At 34.7% G+C, this 20,299-nt stretch overlaps 1 protein-coding gene across 7 annotated transcripts in view; it reads right to left on the bottom strand.

Moving 5' to 3' along the window:
- The window catches only part of LOC131801636 (hillarin), a 104,506-nt gene that overhangs the window by 56,423 nt on the left and 27,784 nt on the right, over positions 1-20,299 (bottom strand). For 5 of the 7 annotated variants that reach the window (XM_059120498.1, XM_059120496.1, XM_059120497.1 and 2 more), the window contains one exon: positions 19,127-19,150. The exons of the other annotated variants lie outside the window; for them this stretch is intronic. The gene's annotated coding sequence lies outside the window, so the exon portion shown is untranslated. The remainder of the gene's footprint in view (positions 1-19,126; positions 19,151-20,299) is intronic. 7 annotated transcript variants of the gene reach the window in all.

Here is a 20,299-nt window from a genome sequence, read left to right as displayed (position 1 = left end):
GGTATTTTGACGATTTTAAGTACAATACCCACCGAAATTGTTTGAGATGTCGTATTTGAAGTTCATAGTGGATGCTACAGCCTGTGACAGAAAATTGTTTATACAGGTCCAGGTCTTCGCGCAGCTCCGATATAACAGAACCTCCCTATATACGATATTTTAATGTTTTTAATATGGTAATATGGTAATGGCTCATTTGAATATGGTAATGGCTTATGACAAACAAAGCCTATGTGGCTCACGTCGTATAGACCCAAAAATAATTTTTAAAATTTTAGCAGTTTTTTAACGGATTTTATTTTTTGAAAATTGCAAAATTCGTTCCAAATGGTGGAGGGCATTGTTTTTTTGTTTTTGTTTTTTTTTTTTTATCAAACTGAACAAATTGTTCATTTTGAGTGCTAATAAGTACTAAAATGAACTATTGGAACGATTCGAAAATTTAAGATGGACTTTCGCTGATGAAGTAGCAGGCACTTGTTGTAGCCTTTATAAAGTAAATTTTATCCTTGAAACTACAATTTTTCTCAAATCCATAATTGTAATTCCATTGGTCCTTGAACAATACTCTTAAAAAAATTCCCGAATGTAAATATATTAGCTCTCAAAAAAAAAAAAAAAAAAAAAAAAAAAATGTTAAAAACTCCAAGTTTTAGGTCTTAACCATTTCATCAGCTCTTATGAACCTTTAAAACAGCTTCTTGGCCTTGTTGGTGCACAATTAATTTGAAATCGAATAAAGATATGTGCGGGAGCTATATCCAAATCTGAACCGATCTCGATAAAATTTGTGCTGTATTTGATATACTTCCCCGAGTATCGTTGTTACGGAGTACATATTACGGCTGTGAAGAACAAAATAACAAATCGGATGAACAATATATATGGGAGCTATAGCTATATCAGAACCGATTTCGATCAACTTTGGCATACTTATTTTCAGGCCTAATTTGATTGTATGTGCAAAATGCCATACTGTGTGTATTGATATTAGACAATAACAAGTTAAAAAGTTTCGGTCGGTTTTGCCGACAGATGTATACCCTCAGCCAATGTTCGATTATTTTAAAATCTTTTGACTTCTGGTTTGATTGATCAAATGTTTAAACCTTTATGCAGTTGGTTCCGAAGGAATTGGCCAATATTAGCCACTTCTTGTCGGACCTAAATAAATATGATATAAATATTGCGACGTGCTAAGTTTGGGCTGTGTTGTGTTAATTTAAATTTTGGGATGTACCAAGTCATGAATAGAATCGGATGTCAATTTCGCTTTTTATGAGCTTCATAGATTTTCAAAATTTTGAGCCTTTGTGGGGGAGGTACCAGAATGAGTGGACCGATATATTACATCTTCACAACGGATCTTTTGTTAGTGGAAATAATGGGATGTATTAAATATAAAGAGAACCTGATTTCGGGTTTTATAAATGTTTTGGTTATTCCAAACTGTGACCCCTTGTGGGGAGATACCAGAAGGAGTGGACCGATATCTTCCATCTTAACACCAGATTTAGGAAAATATTGGAATGTGTGAAACTTTAAGACAGTCGGATTCTAACACCACATTATAATTATTCAAAATGTTTACCCTTTGTGGGGGAGGTACTTGATAGAGTGGGCAAATAATATCCATTTTTATACCAGACCTAGAACTGACGAAAATATTAGGATTTGCAAAGTTGGAGCAAACCCGGATTATTGGTACTCTTTCTGTGCAGAAAATAATTTTTGTTTGTTTTTTTTTTGAAAAATCTTTGAAAAATTTGACCTTGTATGGGGGAGGTACCAGAAGGAGTGGACCGATATTATCCATCTTAACACCAGACCTTGGGTTAATAAAAATATTGGGGTGTGTGAAATTTGAAGATAATCGGACTCTTACATCACATTTTATGAGACTTGTAATTATTCAAAATTTTGACCATTTGTGGGGGAGGTACTTGATGGAGTGGACCGATGTTATCCATTTTCACACCTAACCTAGCACGGACGCAAATATTAGGATATGCAAAGTTGGAACAAAATCAGATAATCCCTTCTCTTTCTGTGCAAAAAATATTTTTTTGAAAATTTCGACCTTTTGTGGGGGAGGTACCAGAGGGAGTGGGCCGATATTTTCTATCTTAACACCAGACCTTGGGTTAATATAAATATTGAGATGTGTGAAATTTGAAGACAATCGGACTCTTACATCACATTTTATGAGAGTTGCAATTATTCAAAATTTTGACCATTTGTGAGGGAGGTACTTGATGGAGTGAACCGATATTGTCCATTTTCACACCTAACCTAGCACGGACGCAAATATTGGTATATGCAAAGTTGGAGCAAAATCGGATTATCCTTTCTCTTTCTGTGCAACAAATTATTTTCTTTGAAAATTTTGACATTTTGTGTGGGAGGTACCAGAAGGAGTGGACCGATATTGCCCATCTCCGAACTCGATCTAAGTTTGACAAAAATATTACGATGTACCAAGTTTGGATCAAATCGGATACTCCCTTCGAGAGTTATCGTGCGCACCAGCCAAACAGACAGACAGACAGACAGACAGACAGACAGACAGACGGACGGACGGACGGACGGACATCGGTAGATCGACTCCAAATGTTCTGAAACGGATTTGGTCCAAAGAGACCTAGGGTCTAAAACCGTTATTTCGACTAGGCACGTTTTGACCGTATCAAATGATATATACCCTCTGTAGCCATATGGCTGAGGGTATAAAAAGCCTATCGGACGAATATATATGTGGGAGCTATTTCCAAATTTGAACCGATCTCGATGAAATTTAGCAAAGGTATTTCTGACCTGTATTTGATATATTTTCCAAAATACCGTTGTTACATATTGCGACTTGGAAGATAAAAATAACAAATCGGAAGAACAATATATATATGGGAGCTATAGCTATATCTGAACCGATTTGGCGTACTTATTTTCAGGCTTAATTTGGTCCTATGTGCAAAATTCCATAATATTTGAGCTGATATTACAAGTTTGGCGCACAATAGAAGGCAAATCGGAGGAAGATATGTATGGGAGCTATATCTAAATTTTGACCGATTATCTCCAATTTCAATATGGTTCTTCCTTGGATCAAACAAATGATTTATACAAAATTTCATCTGGATCGGGCAATAAATGTGATCTGTATTTTGTTTACAAAAATATATGGACAGACAGAAATTCATCCTTAGACATGCATAAATTGCCTCAGAATGTGATGCACATCACCAAAAAGAATTATGGGTCTATCTTGTTTCCTTTTGCCTATTACAAACGAATACACAAAGACATAATACCATGACCACCTAGTGGTGTAGGGCATACAAATTCACTATTGTGGGTCCTTTAAGAAATTCACTTTAAACAAACCCCAAAAGTATGTCCTTTGAAACAAATATTAGTTTAAAAATCTACGTTTGGATCCCTAAAAAATCCACGAAAAAATATAGATTTATTTGTGGTTCTTAAAAAAAAGTAAAACAAGTTAAAAAGTATCAGTCAGTTTTGCCGACAGATGTATACCCTCAGCCAATGTACGATTACGTAAACATATTTTGACTTCTGTTATGATTATTCAAATGTTTAACCTTTTGTGGAGTACGTTCCGAAAGAATGGACCAATATTGGCCATTTCGTATCGGACCTAAATAAATATGATATAAATATTGCGACGTTTCAGGATTGGACTATTTTGGTAACTTCCGTCACTTTACATGACATATATGATAATTTTTAGAAAATCGTGGGCTACCAGATATAGTCGATTGAAGCATTCTATTTTTATGCTTCATCTAGTATCTAGTATCTAGTATCTAGTATCTAGTATAAAAATATTGGTATGGGCAATATTACAAGAAAATCGAACATTTATATCCAATTTATGAAGAAGTGGACCGATATATCCCATCTTCACAACAGATCTTTTGTTAGTGAAAATAATGGGATATGTGAAATATAAAGAGAACCTGACGCTTATTTCGGATTTTATAAATGTTTTGGTTATTCAAAAATTTGACCCTTAGGGGGGAGCTACCAGAAGAACTTGATGGAGTGTGGATGGATTATTCATTTTGCACCTGACCTAGAACTGACGCAAACATTAGGATTTGTAAAGTTGGAGCAAAATCGGATTATTGCTTCTCTTTCTTTGCAGGAAATATATAATTTTTTTGTGAAAATTTCGACCTTTTGTGGGGGATGTACCAGAAGGAGTGGACGAATGTATTCCATCTTGGCACTAGATTTGGGTTTATACAATTATTGCGATGTGTGAAAATTGAAGACAATCAAACGCTTCAATGAAATTTTATAAGAGTTGCAATTATTCAAAATTTTGATTTTTTTGTGGGAAAGGTACTTTATGGAGCGGACCGATGTTGTCCATTTTTGCACCTGACGTAGCACTGACGCAAATATTAGCATTTGCAAAGTTGTAGCAAAATCGGATTATCGTTTCTCTTCCAGTGCAGAAAATACATTTTTTGAAAATGTCGACATTTTGTGTGGGAGGTACCAGAGGGAGTGGACCAATACATTCCATTTTCACACCAGACCTTGGGTTAATAGAATTATTGAGATGTGTGAAATTTGAAGACAATCGGACTCTTATATAACATTTTATAAGCGTTGTAATTATTCAAAATTTTGACCCTTTGTGGGGGAGGTACCAGAAGGAGTGGACCGATATATTCCATTTTCACACCTAACCTTGGGCTAATAAAATTATTAAGATATGTGAAATTTGAAGACAATCGGACTCTTACATAACATTTTATAAGAGTTATAATTATTCAAAATTTTGACCCTTTGTGGGGGAGGTACCTGATGGAGTGGACCGATATTGTCAATTTTCGCACCTCACCTAGCAATGATGGAAATATTATGATTCGCAAAGTTGGAGCAAAATCGGATCATCCTTTCTCTTTCTGTGCAATAAATTATTTTCTTTGAAAATTTTGATATTTTGTATGGGAGGTACCAGAAGGAGTGGACCGATATTCTCCATCTCCGAACTCGATCTAAGTTTGACAATAATATTACGATGTACCAACTTTGGATCAAATCGGATACTCCCTTCGAGAGTTATCGTGCGCACCAGCCAGCCAGACAGACGGACGGACGGACGGACGGACATCGCTAGATCGACTCAAAATGCCCTGAAACGGATTTGGTCCAAAGAGACCTAGGGTCTAAAACCGTTATTTCGACTAGGCACGTTTTGGCCGTATCAAATGATATATACCCTCTGTAGCCATATGGCTGAGGGTATAACAAGTTAAAAAGTATCTGTCAGTTTTGCCGACAGATGTATACCCTCAGCCAATGTACGATTACTTAACAATATTTTGACTTCTGTTATGATTATTCAAATGTTTAACCTCTTGTGGAGTACGATCCTAAAGAATGGGCCAATATTGGCCATTTCGTATCGGACCTAAATAATTATGATATAAATATTGCGACGTGCCAGGATTGGACTATATTGGCAACTTCCATCACTTTACATGACATATATGATAATTTTTAGAAAATCTTAACATACGTGGGATACCAGATATAGTTGATTGAAGCATTCTATTTTCATGCTTCTCTAATACATATAAACTTATTGGTCAATATTACAAGAAAATCGAACATTTATATCCAATTTATGGAAAATCGTAAATTCCATATTCATCTAAGGTTTCTGGCAAAGAGAAATATATTTAGATATAGCAAGTTGTAAAGAATCGCTGACTTGTTTCGCAAATTGTGACAGATACAAGTATTGAAAATTGTGACCCTTTGTGAATGAGGTACCAGAAGGGGTTCACAGATATATATCATCAGCACAACAGATGATGGTTTATCAAAAATTTTGTGGAATTTATTTGTGGAATTTTAGGAGAGTTGGATGCTTATTTCGATTTCTCTGAGCCTTTGTAGAGGAGGTACCAGAAGGAGTGGACCGATATATCCCATCTTCACAACAGATATTTTGTTCGTGAAAATAATGGGATATGTGAAATATAAAGAGAACCTGACGCTTATTTCGGATTTTATAAACGTTTTGGTTATTCAAAAATTTGACATTTAGTGGTGGAGGTACCAGAAGGACTTGATGGAGTGTGGATGGAGTGGATGAATTATTCATTTTTGCACCTGATCTGGAACTGATGGAAATATTAGGATTTGCAAAGTTGGAGCAAAATCGGATCATCCTTTCTCTTTTTGTGCATACAAAAATATATATTTTTGTGAAAATTTCGACCTTTGGTGGGGGATGTACCAGATGAAGTGGACCGATGTATTCCATCTTGGCACCAGACCTTGGGTTTATACAATTATTGCGATGTGTGAAAATTGAAGACAATTGGACTCTTAAATCAAATTTTATAAGAGTTGCAATTATTCAACATTTTGACTTTTTGTGGGAAAGGTACTTGATGGAGGGGACTGATGTTGTCCATTTTCGCACCTGACGTAGCACTGACGCAAATATTAGCATTTGCCAAGTTAGAGCAAAATCGAATTATCGTTTCTCTTTCTGTGCAAAAAATATTTTTTGGAGAATTTTGACCTTTTATGGGGGAGGTACCAGAAGGAACGGACCGATATATTCCATCTTAACACCAGACCTTGGGTTGGTAAAAATATTGGGATATGTGAAATTTCAAGACAATCGGACTGTTATATCAAATTTTATAAGAGTTGTAATTATTCAAAATTTTGACCCTTTGTGGGGGAGGTACTTGATGGAGTAGCCCGATGTTGACAATTTTCGGACCTAACGTAGCACTGATGCAAATATTAAGATTTGCAAAGTTGGAGCAAAATCGGATTATCGTTTCTCTTCCTGTGCAGAAAATAAATTTTTTGAAAATGTCGACATTTTGTGTGGGAGGTACCAGAGGGAGTGAACCGATACATTCCATTTTCACACCATACCTTGGGTTAATAAAATTATTAAGGTGTGTGAAATTTGAAGACAATCGGACTCTTACATAACATTTTATAAGAGTTGTAATTATTCAAAATTTTGACCCTTTGTGGGGGAGGTGCCAGAGAGAGTGGACCGATACATTGCATTTTCACACCAGACCTTAGGTTAATAAAATTATTGAGATGTGTGAAATTTGAAGACAATTGGACTCTTACCTAACTTTTTATAAGAGTTGTAATTATTCAAAATTTTGACCCTTTGTGGGGGAGGTACCTGATGGAGTGGACCGATATTGTCAATTTTCGCACCTGACCTAGCACTGATGAAAATATTATGATTCGCAAAGTTAGAGCAAAATCGGATCATCCTTTCTCTTTCTGTGCAATAAATTATTTTCTTTGAAAATGTTGATATTTTGTGTGGGAGGTACCAGAAGGAGTGGACCGATATTGTCCATCTCCGAACTCGATCTAAGTTTGACAATAATATTACGATGTACCAACTTTGGATCAAATCGGATACTCCCTTCGAGAGTTATCGTGCGCACCAGCCAGCCAGACAGACAGACAGACAGACGGACGGACGGACGGACGGACATCGCTAGATCGACTCCAAATGTCCTGAAACGGATTTGGTCCAAAGAGACCTAGGGTCTAAAACCGTTATTTCGACTAGGCACGTTTTGGCCGTATCGAATGATATATACCCTCTGTAGCCATATGGCTGAGGGTATAAAAAACAGCAATTGTGTGTCCTTTAAAAAATGAAAAAAAAAAAATAATCTTTAAAAATATACAATCGTGGATTACTGTTTTGATCCCTTTTTTAAAATATTCAAGAAAATCTATGACTGTAGATCTGCTGGTCCCTAAAAATAAATTCTTAGGCTTCTGAAGAATTCAAAATTCCAACATAGATCGATTGCTTTCCCTAAAATTATCCCAAGACTATAGATCTGCTGTTCTTTTCAAAAAATCACAATAGTAGCTGCTAGAGAGACCTTCGAAATAAAGCTTAATTAAATTTACGACAGTAACTTTAATAATTTAAAGTTTTAATGCAAAGTCTTCTTTCAATTCCGATTGAAATCTAAATTAGTATTTCATCAACTTTAATTTTATCTCCATCTAAGGTAAACCCTTAACAACAAATTTAAAAATAGAATGTCATCACAATTTTTTTTAACTTTCCATTTTAATTAGCTGCTGAAATGAATGAATGTTTATGGGCTTTGAAAATTATGATGTCACACAAGAGATTAACAATTTATAAAAAAACAAAAAATATTTCACAGACGAATGGAAAGAGACTTGACCAAATATGGACTTTTGAAAAAAGCGACAATGAAATTTCTATCAAAGAAACAAACAAACCCAGCTGGTGAAGGTGACAAAATTGACAAAAAGATGTTTATGACATGAATGGCATTAACTATGAAAAATACGCAAATCCAGCCAAAATAAAATACATAATTAATTTGCTTTAACGGTATCCATAAACAGGTGTTTTGTCGTTTCGGACTAACCAAAGATGGTAGTTTTCTTTGCGAATAATGATGATGATGATGATAACTCTTGATACGCTTTTATTCGCTTTTTTGGTAGTGGCTCTTACTACATATCCGTTTTAGATATCTTACTACATATCCGCTTAACATTTTTCCGCTTATTTGGTAATTTCCTAGCATTTGGTTTTTTCTAAAAGACTTCACACTATCGCCTGTGATTTACATGTTTGTGTCTTAAGTGGGTTTGAATCGGTCCTTAGTGGAATATTCTTTTTTATTATCAGCAATCTGAAATTGGAAAATTATTCTGGAAAGAAGATTAATTATACCCTACAACACTATGTGTTGGGGGTATTATAAATTTGATTGGGCCAAAAATTATGTAACACCACGAAATATTGGTTTCCCACATAGGAAAGTATATATGGATCTTCCTATCTCGCCGAGCTGAGTCGATCTAGCTATGTATGTCCGTCCGTCCGTCGGTCCATGTTAATTTGTAATCACTCTACAGGTCGCAAATATGGCCAGATCTTCACGAAATTTGGAATGAAGTTGGGGCTAGGGTCAGAATAGAACCCTATTTCTTTGGAGATGATCGCATAATATTTAGGGCTTGAAATGGACCAAAAACTGAAAAAAATCCTGATTTTGCAGTTGCTCTACAGGTCGCAATTATAGACCAATCAAAGCGGAAGTTAGCATGGGGCTAGAGCTTAGGACTGGACAGAAGCCTTCCAATATTGATGGTCATCGGATAATATTTAGTGGGTGAAATAGGCCCAAACATTTGTGTTAAATAAAAGTCAAATTTTCCATTAAACCGCGAATATTTTTAATCCCGGCGAAATCACAAATAGACGAACAGGTCAATTCTGACCGTTACGTAGATGCCGATAGTAAATATATCGGATATATATAGCGAAATATATACAATGTGTATATACAAAGGAAGGGGATGTTAGTTAGAATGCTTATATCTCAAGAATGGCTGGACCGATTTGGACAAATTTTGTCAATTCAGAATGCCCTCTTGACATAAAGGAATAAAATCTAAAAAAATCGCATAAAAAGGTATCAATAATGATGTTAATATAGATTTTGCAGTAATTTGTGACATTTTTTTAAATTTTTCATTTTTTTTTATCGCATGCGATTTTTCAATTTGATTTATGATATTCAAGTATACATTTTGTAATATTTGTTCACTTTACAACACAGGTTGGGGATATTATATAAGTATTGCAAATATCGTCCGATCCTCACGAAAATGTTCACCAGGGTAGGATTGGGCTCAGAATGGCTAGGTCTATTGTTTTCAAAGATGTCCGCAATAAATTTAGGGGTTGAAATGGACCAACAACTAAAAATTTTCCTGATTTTGCAGCCGTTATAAAGGTCACAAATAGAAACCAAAGGACCCGAAATCTTAAGACAGCGGGTACAACGAACCACTAATTTTGTGTGAAAAAGTACCAGCATTACTTACAGGCGATATCCGAAATACACAAAAGGCGAATTTCTGATAGATGAGTCTAAATTTGGAGATACAGAGGAACTTTTTGCTTTTGGAGATGATTGCAAAATATTTAGGGGTTCAAATTAACTAAAAAAAAGAAATGTTTTTCCGATCACACGCCTGTGAAGAGAATTAAGGACACGGAAGAATTCTAGCATTTTGGATGACCATTGGATTATATTTATCTGTAAAATGGACTACTGAAATCCTAATTTCAAAAGCGAAAACTTCCAATATGGATTTGGACAAAAGGAGGCTTCTAATCTACTGTAGTGTTGTAGGGTATAACATAGTCGGCTTCGCACGACTATAGCCTTTTCTTACTTGTTTTAAAATTATGTTCCTTCCTTTTAGCAAAAACATATTCACATCTACATCAATATGTTGTGGACTCCCCAAACAAAATTGAAAGTTAAATTATCATCATCACTTCCATAAAACAATAGAACCGGTATCTCGCCATGAATAGGAAATGCATAAATTTATATTAAATCATTGTTATAAAAAAGAGTATCGTTTATAAATATACCGATACACATAGAAAATGAACAACAATAGCAAAACAAATGACACAAAACGTTATAGACGCGAAAGAAAGCCTAACAAATCAATAAACAAATCAAACAATCAATAATGTGGATCGAACCAAACCGCCATACAAAGCGATGTCGATCGAAACAACAAAATGAAAGTGAGTCCACTTGGAGTGAATTAAGAAAAAAAATGGATGAATGGTAGCAAAACACACAAATTGAATTGAATGTATTAGCCAAAGAGGGAAATAGAGAACAACAAATGTAATAAAGGAAATGAAGTGGAAAAAATAATGTGATTACAAAATTTTGAAAGGAGAAATAAAATGGCGAAAGAATTAAAGTAAAATGTACAATACATGAAGGAATACAAAAATGTGGATAATTTTTACTTAAAACAAGTAGGCAAAGGCTATAGTCGTGCGGGGCCGACCATGTGATACCCTACAACACTACAGTATGTTAGAAGTCCCTTTATGTCCAAATCTATTTTGGAAGATTTCGCTTTTGAAATTATGTCACGGAGCACTGACCAGATATTACTCTTAGCATTTTGAAAAGTAACATGCTACAATTCTTCCCTGTCCTTAACTCTCTTCCTAAGCGTGTCGTCGATTGGCTTCAATTGTGTGATCAGGAATTTTTTTTTTTTGTTTTTGGTCTATTTAAACACCCAAATATATTGTGGACATCTTTGAAAACAATAGGCCTAGCTCTTCTGAGCCTAAGCCTACCCTTGTGAAAATTTTCGTGAGGATCGTACGATAATTGCAATATGTATATAATATCCCCAACCTGTGTTGTAAGGTGAAAAAATATTACAAAATGTATACTTGAATATCATAAGTCAAATTGAAAAAATCGCATGCGATAAAAAATATGAAAAAAATAAAAAAAATGTCACAAAATACTGAAAAAAACTATATTAACATTATTATTGGCATCTTTTTTTGCGATTTTTTCAGATTTTATTCTTTTATGCCAAGAGGGCATACTGAATTGACAAAATTTGTCAAAATCGGTCCAGCCATTCTTGAGATATAAGCATTCTAGCTAACATCCCCTTCCTTTGTTTATATACATTGTATAAATTTCGCTATATATATCGGATATATTTACTATCGGCATCTACGTAACGGTCAGGATTGACCTGTTCGTCTATTTGTAATTTCGCCGGGATTAAAAAAAATCGCGGTTTAATGGAAAATTTGAGTTTTGTTTAACAAAAATGTTATGGTCTATTTCACCCACTAAATATTATCAGATGACCATCAAAATTGGAAGGCTTCTGCCCAGCCCTAAGCTCTAGCCCCATGCTAACTTCCGCTTCGATTGGCCCATAATTGCGACCTGTAGAGCAACTGCAAATCAGGAAATTTTTCAGTTTTTGGTCCATTACAACCACTAAATATTATGCGATCATCTCCAAAAGCAATAGGGTTCTATTCTGACCCTAGCCCAACTTCATTCTAAATTTCGTGAAGATCTGGCCATAATTGCGACCTGTAGAGTGATTACAAATTAACATGGACAGACGGACGGACATACATAGCTAGATCGACTTAGCTCGGCAAGATAGGAAGATCCATATATACTTTCCTATGTGGGAAACCAATATTTCGAGGTGTTACATAATTTTTGGCCCAATCAAATTTTTAATACCCCCAATACATAGTGTTGTAGGGTATAAAAATAGTCTCCAAAATCTTTCAATTTAATTTGATTTGAGCATATTAGTGAACTGTGATCTGAGTGGCTTGACATGTTCAAAACACAATTTCAAAAAAAAAAGAAAAAAAAAACAGCTAAGATCGGCCGGGCCGAACTTTTAATACCCTGCACCATTTGGAAAAAACTTGTAAAATTAAAAACAAAAATCCGAAAACTAACACTTAAATGGAAACCGTTATATGGTGACTATACGAAGACGTGGGCCTGATTACGAAATTTCATAGGTTGTAGTACCCATTATGAACATCAAATACGAAAATTGAAACAGTTCCAGTGAATAATATAGCTAAAATCATTAATATATCGAATATCGGGAGGTACCGATATATGGGGGATATACGATATACGAAAACGTGAACCTGCATACGAAATTTTTGTTATAGGCTGTAGTACTCATTACGAACTTCAAATACGAAATTTGTTCAAATTCTCATGAATAATGTCGAAAAATTCATGAAGAAGTGAAATAATTTTTTGAGAATCAACGCCCTGACGAAATGGCTGAAGCCAGAATCTTAAAATTTAGCGCGAGGGTCAGTCTTGGTGCGTAGGTGTGCGATGAGGCTTGGTTTTAGGATATTCCTACCAAAAGGGTACAAAAAGTGCTACATTGAACTAAAAATTGAATACTTTGTATTGGACAAATGGAATGAAAATTTGAAAATCTGAATGAGAGACACTGATGGAGTGCAGGATAGATCTACGAAAGAGTTGTTTTTGGAAACTCGAAGTTAAAGGTTACGTAAAGTTCTAAAAGGGTACTAAACTTCTAAAATGGTACCATTTGGAATTATGTGAACGGATATATCTAAATTAAACATAATTTGGGACAATTTGATTTAGGGCGAACGAATGAAGCTGGCATTTTGAAATTTTTTATTGGCTTTCCAGTTGGTGGTAGAATAGTACAAGTTCACGAAAAGTACTAAAAAGTACTATGTTTGGTACAATTTCGTAATAGGTGAACATATGGTGCTTGAAATCTGAAATTTGATATTATGGTCGCTGTTCATGTGTAGCGTGTAAATATGGAGGTGGATTCGAAAATGTACACTATAATTGTACGAAAATAACTGAATGGTACTATGTGTGGAATTGTGTGAAAAGATAGAACTGAAATCAATAAAACTTGATTTTGAGGTCACTATTGGTATATGGAATTGAGATATGGAGGTGCTTGTGTAAATGTGTGCCACAACTGTACGAAAAGCGCTAAATAGTACTTAATTTGGTATTAGTAAAGGGATGGGGCTGGAATCCTTCAAATTTAATTTGATTTCGAAGGAGCTGATTATGGAAATGCGTACTATAATTGTACTAAATGGTATTAAATTTGGCAATGCTGGAAATTAAAGAGTCAAAGTCCTTAAATTTTTTATTAGCGTCACTCTTGGTGTCTGAGGTTGAGATATGGAGATTGTTTTGAAAATGCTTGCTATAATTGTTCAAAACGAACAAAATTTCGTATTGGGTGAATGGATGAAACTGGTATCCCGAAATTTAACATTGAGGTCTCTATTGGTATCTAGTTTTGAAATCTGGTAGTCGTTTTGTAAATGCGTACTATAATTATTAAAAAAAAAAAACTAAATGGTACTATCTTAGGATCACTGTTGGTGTCTAGTATGGAGAGATGTAGATTGTTTTGGATATGCGTATCAAATATAACTAAATTCGGTATTGGGTGAGCGGATAGAACTGAAATTTTGAAATTTGATATTGAGGTCACTGTTAGTTTTTAGTATTTATATAAGGGGATGTTTAAATAGTTTTGGGTAGAAAAATTCGATGTGGGTCCATTGTGCAATGGTTTTATCAATATCCTTCGCGTTAAAGTTCGAAATAAAAGATGTTGAAGACTTTGTTGCATTAAAGGTATTATTCCTCCCAAGAAAAAATATATAATAACTTCAATGACTGAAAATTTATTACGATAAATGGATTTTTGATTAATTATACCCTACACCACAAGGTGGTCAGGGTCAGGTATTATATCTTTGTGCATTTGTTTGTAACAGGCAAAAGGAAACGAGATAGACCCATAGTTCTTTTTGAATCACATTCTGAGTCGATTTATGCATGTCCGTCAGTCCGTCTGTCCATGTATTTTTGTAAACAAAGTACAGTTCGCATTTATTATCCAATTAAGATGAAATTTTGCACAAGTTATTTGTTTGGCCCAAGGACGAACCCTTTAGATATATTTTAGATTTAGCTCCCATATATAGATATAGCTCCCATATACGAAACGTGTAATATCAGCCCGAATAGTATGGAATTTTGCACATACGACCGAATTGAGTCTAGAAGGTAGTGTGCCAAATTTGGTGAAGATCGGTTCAGATATAGCTATAGCTCCCTTATATATTGTTCATTCGATTTGTTATTTTTGTCCTCCGCAGCCGTAATATGCACTCTGTAACAACAATATTTGGGGAAATTTATCAAATACAGCTCAGAAATACACTTGCTAAAATTTATCGACATCGGTTCAGATTTGGATATATCTCCCATATATAACTTCGTTCAATTTACCTTTTATTGTACACCAAACGTCTAATATTTACCCAAATGGTATGAAATTTGGCACTTACGGCCGGATTGAGTTTAGAAGCTAGTATGTCAAATTTGGTGAAGATCGGTTCAGATATAGTTATAGCCCCCATATATACTGTTCATCCGATTTGTTATATTTGTTACTCACAGCCGTAATATAAACTCCGTAACAACGATATTCAGGGATTTATATCAAATACAGCTCAGAAATATCTTTACCAATTTTTATCGAGATCGGTTCGGATTTGGATATAGCTCCCATATATATCTTTATCCGATTTCAAATTAATTGTGCACCAAATGGGCAATACAAATCCGAATTTAGTACTTTGAACTTTAAATTATAATTATAATCATAACGTGTATGATAGAATTCTCCCGTAAAAACTTTTAATTGTTATGTGGAGCTCTACTAAATTTGCAAAGTGGTGTAGGGTATCATAAAGTCGTCCCCGCCCGACTTTAAGACTTTTTTTTACTGTTTTTTTTTTTTTTTTTTTTTTTTTTTTTGTCAAACTGAACAAATTACGCATTTGGAACGAATATAAAACTCTAATGTGCACTTTTCCCTGAAAAGGTAGTGGGACTTTCTAGTAAAATTTATAAAATGTTTGTTGCTAAGAATAAATGCGGCGTATTGAATATAGTCTAAGAAAATTATTTTTACAACAATCGAATTCTATTTTTTACACTTTTACTAAGTTGGACCCTATTGGCAATGCTGTGGGGTTAAAATACATTGTTCGTTGTGGGTAAAATTTCTTATAACCGATATTAGTTATATCTGAAGTCTATTGCATACATTTTTGCTCTAAGTCAATTTTACATAAACACCACGTAAAAAAGAAAAAGAAAATAAAATCCGCAAGTTCAATTTACCCATAGAGCATTGTACTGAATTGCATCAAAATAGCATGTCTTTTATACATTATGGCCGCCAGCAGTAGATCATTGATTCTTATCCAAATCGAATAAATCATGGCATGACTTGCATTCCATTACTTCCTTACCACACACAAAAAAATTAAATTTCATTGATTTCCTTTTCCCTTGAACCAACCAACCAACCAACATCAGAGTCTTAGCCAAATTTATTAAAGCATTTCAACAATTAATTAAAATTGTTTTTGCTGTCGGTAGTCATTAAAACTCCATAAATGGCAGACATTGTTCATCTAATGCTCTTTTTACTCTGTGGCAGTTAAAAATTGCGATGGTGGTGATGATGATGGTGGCGCTACAGCCCACACTTCTTAGTGTTGTTGGCCACAGTAAAACCAAACACCAAATATTTTTTTGGGTAAATTTCCCATTGAAAACTATTGCCGGTTATTGTTTGTCTGCCAGCCAGCGATGGTGTGAGGTTCACTCATTCATTAATTCTCCCATTCATTGACAAAATTTAATTTCCAAAACCAAAAAAAAAATGTCAGCCACCACCAACCAATTCTGCTAATGACGTTTGTCATCCGTCATGTAATGTGAGTGGCTTTGGCTGTCGTTTCGATTTTATTTTCCTTTTTTTGTGAAAAAAAAAAACGCTCCCACATGCGAACTTGGTTTTTTTTTGTTGTTGTTTGTATTTCCTTAAGTGAAGCTTCTTAGCAGACATAATCTGAAATCTATTAATGTCCAAACAATTAGCATAAAATATCAATTACAATTTCAAGAGATTTTTTAAGATTTATTTGTTTATTTTGTCTTTTGTTTGTTTGTATGGATGTTTATGGAGCTGTTATTGGTCACCTATGGATATTTTATTACAAATCTGTTTATTTTGTTGTCCAATTATCGAAAAATGTGGGTGTTCATTGGCAACTGTCGTTGAGAGTTTAGAGATTCACTGAAATGTTTGGACGACTGAATTTTTGGATATGACCATAGAAGAAAGTAAGCATTGATCAATGCCCTTTACTACGGCCAGAAACGATTTTTTGAGGTATCTGTTGTACTCCGACTGGGATGACCCCAAAAATCGTCTGCTGAATAAATCAATCGAGTGCGATATCAACATCTGACAGTAACGAATTGACAGAGTTGGCTAAAATTTTTAAATGAACCATACCGGTCCCATTCCCAGTGTAAAAGCACTTCCGATTTTCGATATTTCGAAGATTCTGGCCACTTTTTTACCGGTGTGGTCAAAAGTTTGGAATTAGCATACAATTTGTAAAAAGAAACTTACCTGTGGCAACTAATAGACAACGTTATAGTACAGTGTAAGATGAAAAAACTACAACCAATTTCAGTCTGCTGTCATATTCTAAGCCACTCGTCCGACAGCTCTTAAAATTATTCCACTGACAGCTCATTATATTGTTTACAAGCGTACAAAAATCATTTTGGTGACAATTTTCCAGAAAAAAAGTTATTGGTGATGGAATTCAAGGGTGATAGTGTGATTTCTTTATATTTGGCTTTGAAAACCTCAAGTGGCTACCGTTAGAGCACTCCAACACTAAACAAATCTTTTGTGTATCGTACCATCGCTCGTTACCGTGATACTGGTAGCCTAGCCCGACGTCAAGGAAGTGGACGGAAGAAAACAGCAACATCAGCAGAAATGGTTTGGAAAGTAAAGAAGCAACTTGATCGAAACACGCGTCGCAGTGGCCGAAAAATGGCTGGTGAGCTGAACATATCGCAACATTCCATTCGGCAAGAACTTACACCGCAACAGAAAGAAAATAGACTCTAAAGAGCTAAAGAGTTGCTTCGAAAGTGGTGAACTGCTGAATTTGGCATTCTCCGATGAGAAAACATTCGTTGTCCAGCAGTTTGTAACAAACAAAATGATCGTGTTTACTTGCCAAAGAAGTCAGCTGAAAATCTGCACATTCGGTTGGCCACTAGAACTCAAGCGCCGGCCTAGGTGATGGCGTGGGCCGCCATAACAGCCGATGGTCGCTCTCCGCTCGTATTAATCAACAATGGAATAAATCGAAAATCAGACTATATGCCGAATATTATCGAGTAAACATTCTGGAGGTGTACTAAAGCCTTGGGCACGCAAACATTTTGGACATTCCAACAGGACTCAGCACCACCGCCACCAAAGAATGGTTACAATATGAGGTACCTCGTTTCATTTCCAGTGCTCAATGGCCACCAAAATCTCTACCATTCCGTTGAACTGGAGTATTTTGAAAAGCAAGGTTGGCAAGAGCTTCGCCGGGAATGGGCCAAAAATACCGCAGAGCAACATTCGGGCAGCATGTGACGGTTTCATTGGCCGTTTGATGGCCATAATTCGTGCCAAAGTTGACCAATTCGAACATTCTAAAATTTGATGCTATTTCCGACATTTTTTGCTTTCATTCAATAAAATTAAAAAATAAATAAATAAATAAATAAATAAAATAAATAGCGTTTGACTTTGTTATAGTTTTTTTTATCTCATATTTACCAATATTAAGAATTTGTAAATTTCATTCAATGTTTTTTTGAGCCGTGTAGCCGTATGTTTTTTTATACAAACCCCTTTTCTTAAACTAAACTTTTTAATATTATTAAATAATAGTGATATTAAATAATAGTAATTTGAATACACACATATTTTAATTACAAAATCAAGCACAATTATTTGCATTAACTGCGATGACGATCTTTAACTTTTGCCCAGGCTACAGTATTAGCAACAACAACAAAAAAAGCAAATGATTTAAATATTCAAAGCATCAAATACTCTCATTTTCATTTATTAAAAAAGCAAAAAACCGCTCCGTGACCAACCAGAAATGGCACATTAAATAAAAAAATAATGATAATTGTGGTTAAAATGCCAGGCCACAACCACCAGACATGGGAGAAACACCAGAAATACCCCGGAATGGCCGACATGAATGACTGGGAGAAATGGCAGAAATTAAATTAAATATGCAAACTTTCGATTTTGTTTCGCCACAATTTTCTTCGTTTGGTTGATATCATAAAAATTTCTGGTATTTTGTTATAATTTGTTATAGTTGGTGTTTTTTCGTATCACACATGAATGTACGCATAATTTTGATGGTGATTTGAATAATGACATAACCGTTTGTGTTTAACAAGGAGGGCGGGTTGAAAAATATAGTAAAGAAAGAATAAAAAACGGCCATAGAGGGCGCGTTTTCAAAAAAAAAAAAAATTATTTATTGTTTTCTTATTGGTATCTAGTGTCTTTTCTTCACTGTTAAAAATTCCAGAGAAAATTGTTCTCCCAAATAATCTTTAGGAAAGGTTATACTTTTAAGAAACAAATTAGGTATAAGAATAAACACAATATTGTTATGCTGTCCGGGCATTTTGGCCAACAATATATCAAGTAGGAAATATGGAAGACATTACAATGTTTATAACCTGCTTACCTTAATATTCCGTTTCTAAGAGATCTGAAACAAAATTAAAAGTAGATGTATATTAATAATTATTTTTGTATATTTCCAATGAGTCAATCCTCTTAAAAACAAGTTGAGCGTTTTGTTTTTCAAAATCTGGAACCCTATGTGGGGGAGGTACCAAAAGAAATGTTCTGATCTCTACCATCTTTATAACAGATCTTGTGTTGATGGACAAATTGATATGTATCAAGTCTGAATGGAATCGGATGTTCATTTCGCGTTTTTTGGAGGTACCAGAAGAAATGGTCCGATCAACAATAATATTTATTAAAAATCTGCAATGGCCCTTGAAAGAAACATTTCTCTCTGGTTCCTTAAAAATAGTATTGAAATCCACGAGAACTGATCTATGAGTCTTTAAAAAATATTATTAATAAACCAAAATATTGACCTGTAGGTCCTTTAAAAAAAAATCGCCATAGAATTTTATTCTGATCAAGAATATATGTATAATAAAATGTATATTTTGAGGTGTTACAACCCTCCATACTATGGTGGAAGGCATAAAAATTGGCATGTTTATTATGTGGGTCCTTAATAAAATATTGAACTGGGTAAGTCCGGAATTTTTGGTTTCCGAGATCTCAAAAAAAATCCGAGATCTCAAAAAAAAAAAAAAATCTTTAAAAGCCCTATAAAGAATTAAGTCTGTAGATCTTTTAGAGAAAAAGCGTAATAAAAAAGTAATTTCATAACAAAAGACTTAGGACACAAGCTTGGCCATTGATAATTAACACAACAAGGGGGCTTGTATCTTAAATGTTTTGACTTATCTTAAATGAGGTCGTTAATTTTTATACCCTCTACCATACTATCTAGGGTATATTAACTTTGTCATTCCGTTTGTAACTCCTCGAAACACTCATGTCAGACCCAACAAAGTATATATATTCGTGATCAGCGTAAAATTCTAAATTCTAAGTCGATTTAGCGATGTCCGTCTGTCTGTCTGTTGTAATCACGCTATCTTTCGAATGAATTGAGATAGATGGCTAAAATTTTGCACACATGTTTATTTTTCCAGTAGGCAGGTTAAGTTCGTAAATGGGCCATGTAGGTCCACGTTTTCATATAGCTCCCATATAACGGTAACCCCCCTATATTCCGTATTTTGATGATTTTAGCGACGTTATTCACCGG

This window comes from Musca domestica, unplaced genomic scaffold (assembly GCF_030504385.1).
Source record: "Musca domestica strain aabys unplaced genomic scaffold, Musca_domestica.polishedcontigs.V.1.1 17, whole genome shotgun sequence".
Classification (NCBI taxonomy): Eukaryota; Metazoa; Arthropoda; class Insecta; order Diptera; family Muscidae; genus Musca; species Musca domestica.
The sequence above is the reverse complement of the archived record's forward strand: the minus strand, read 5'-3'. Positions and strand labels throughout refer to the sequence as shown.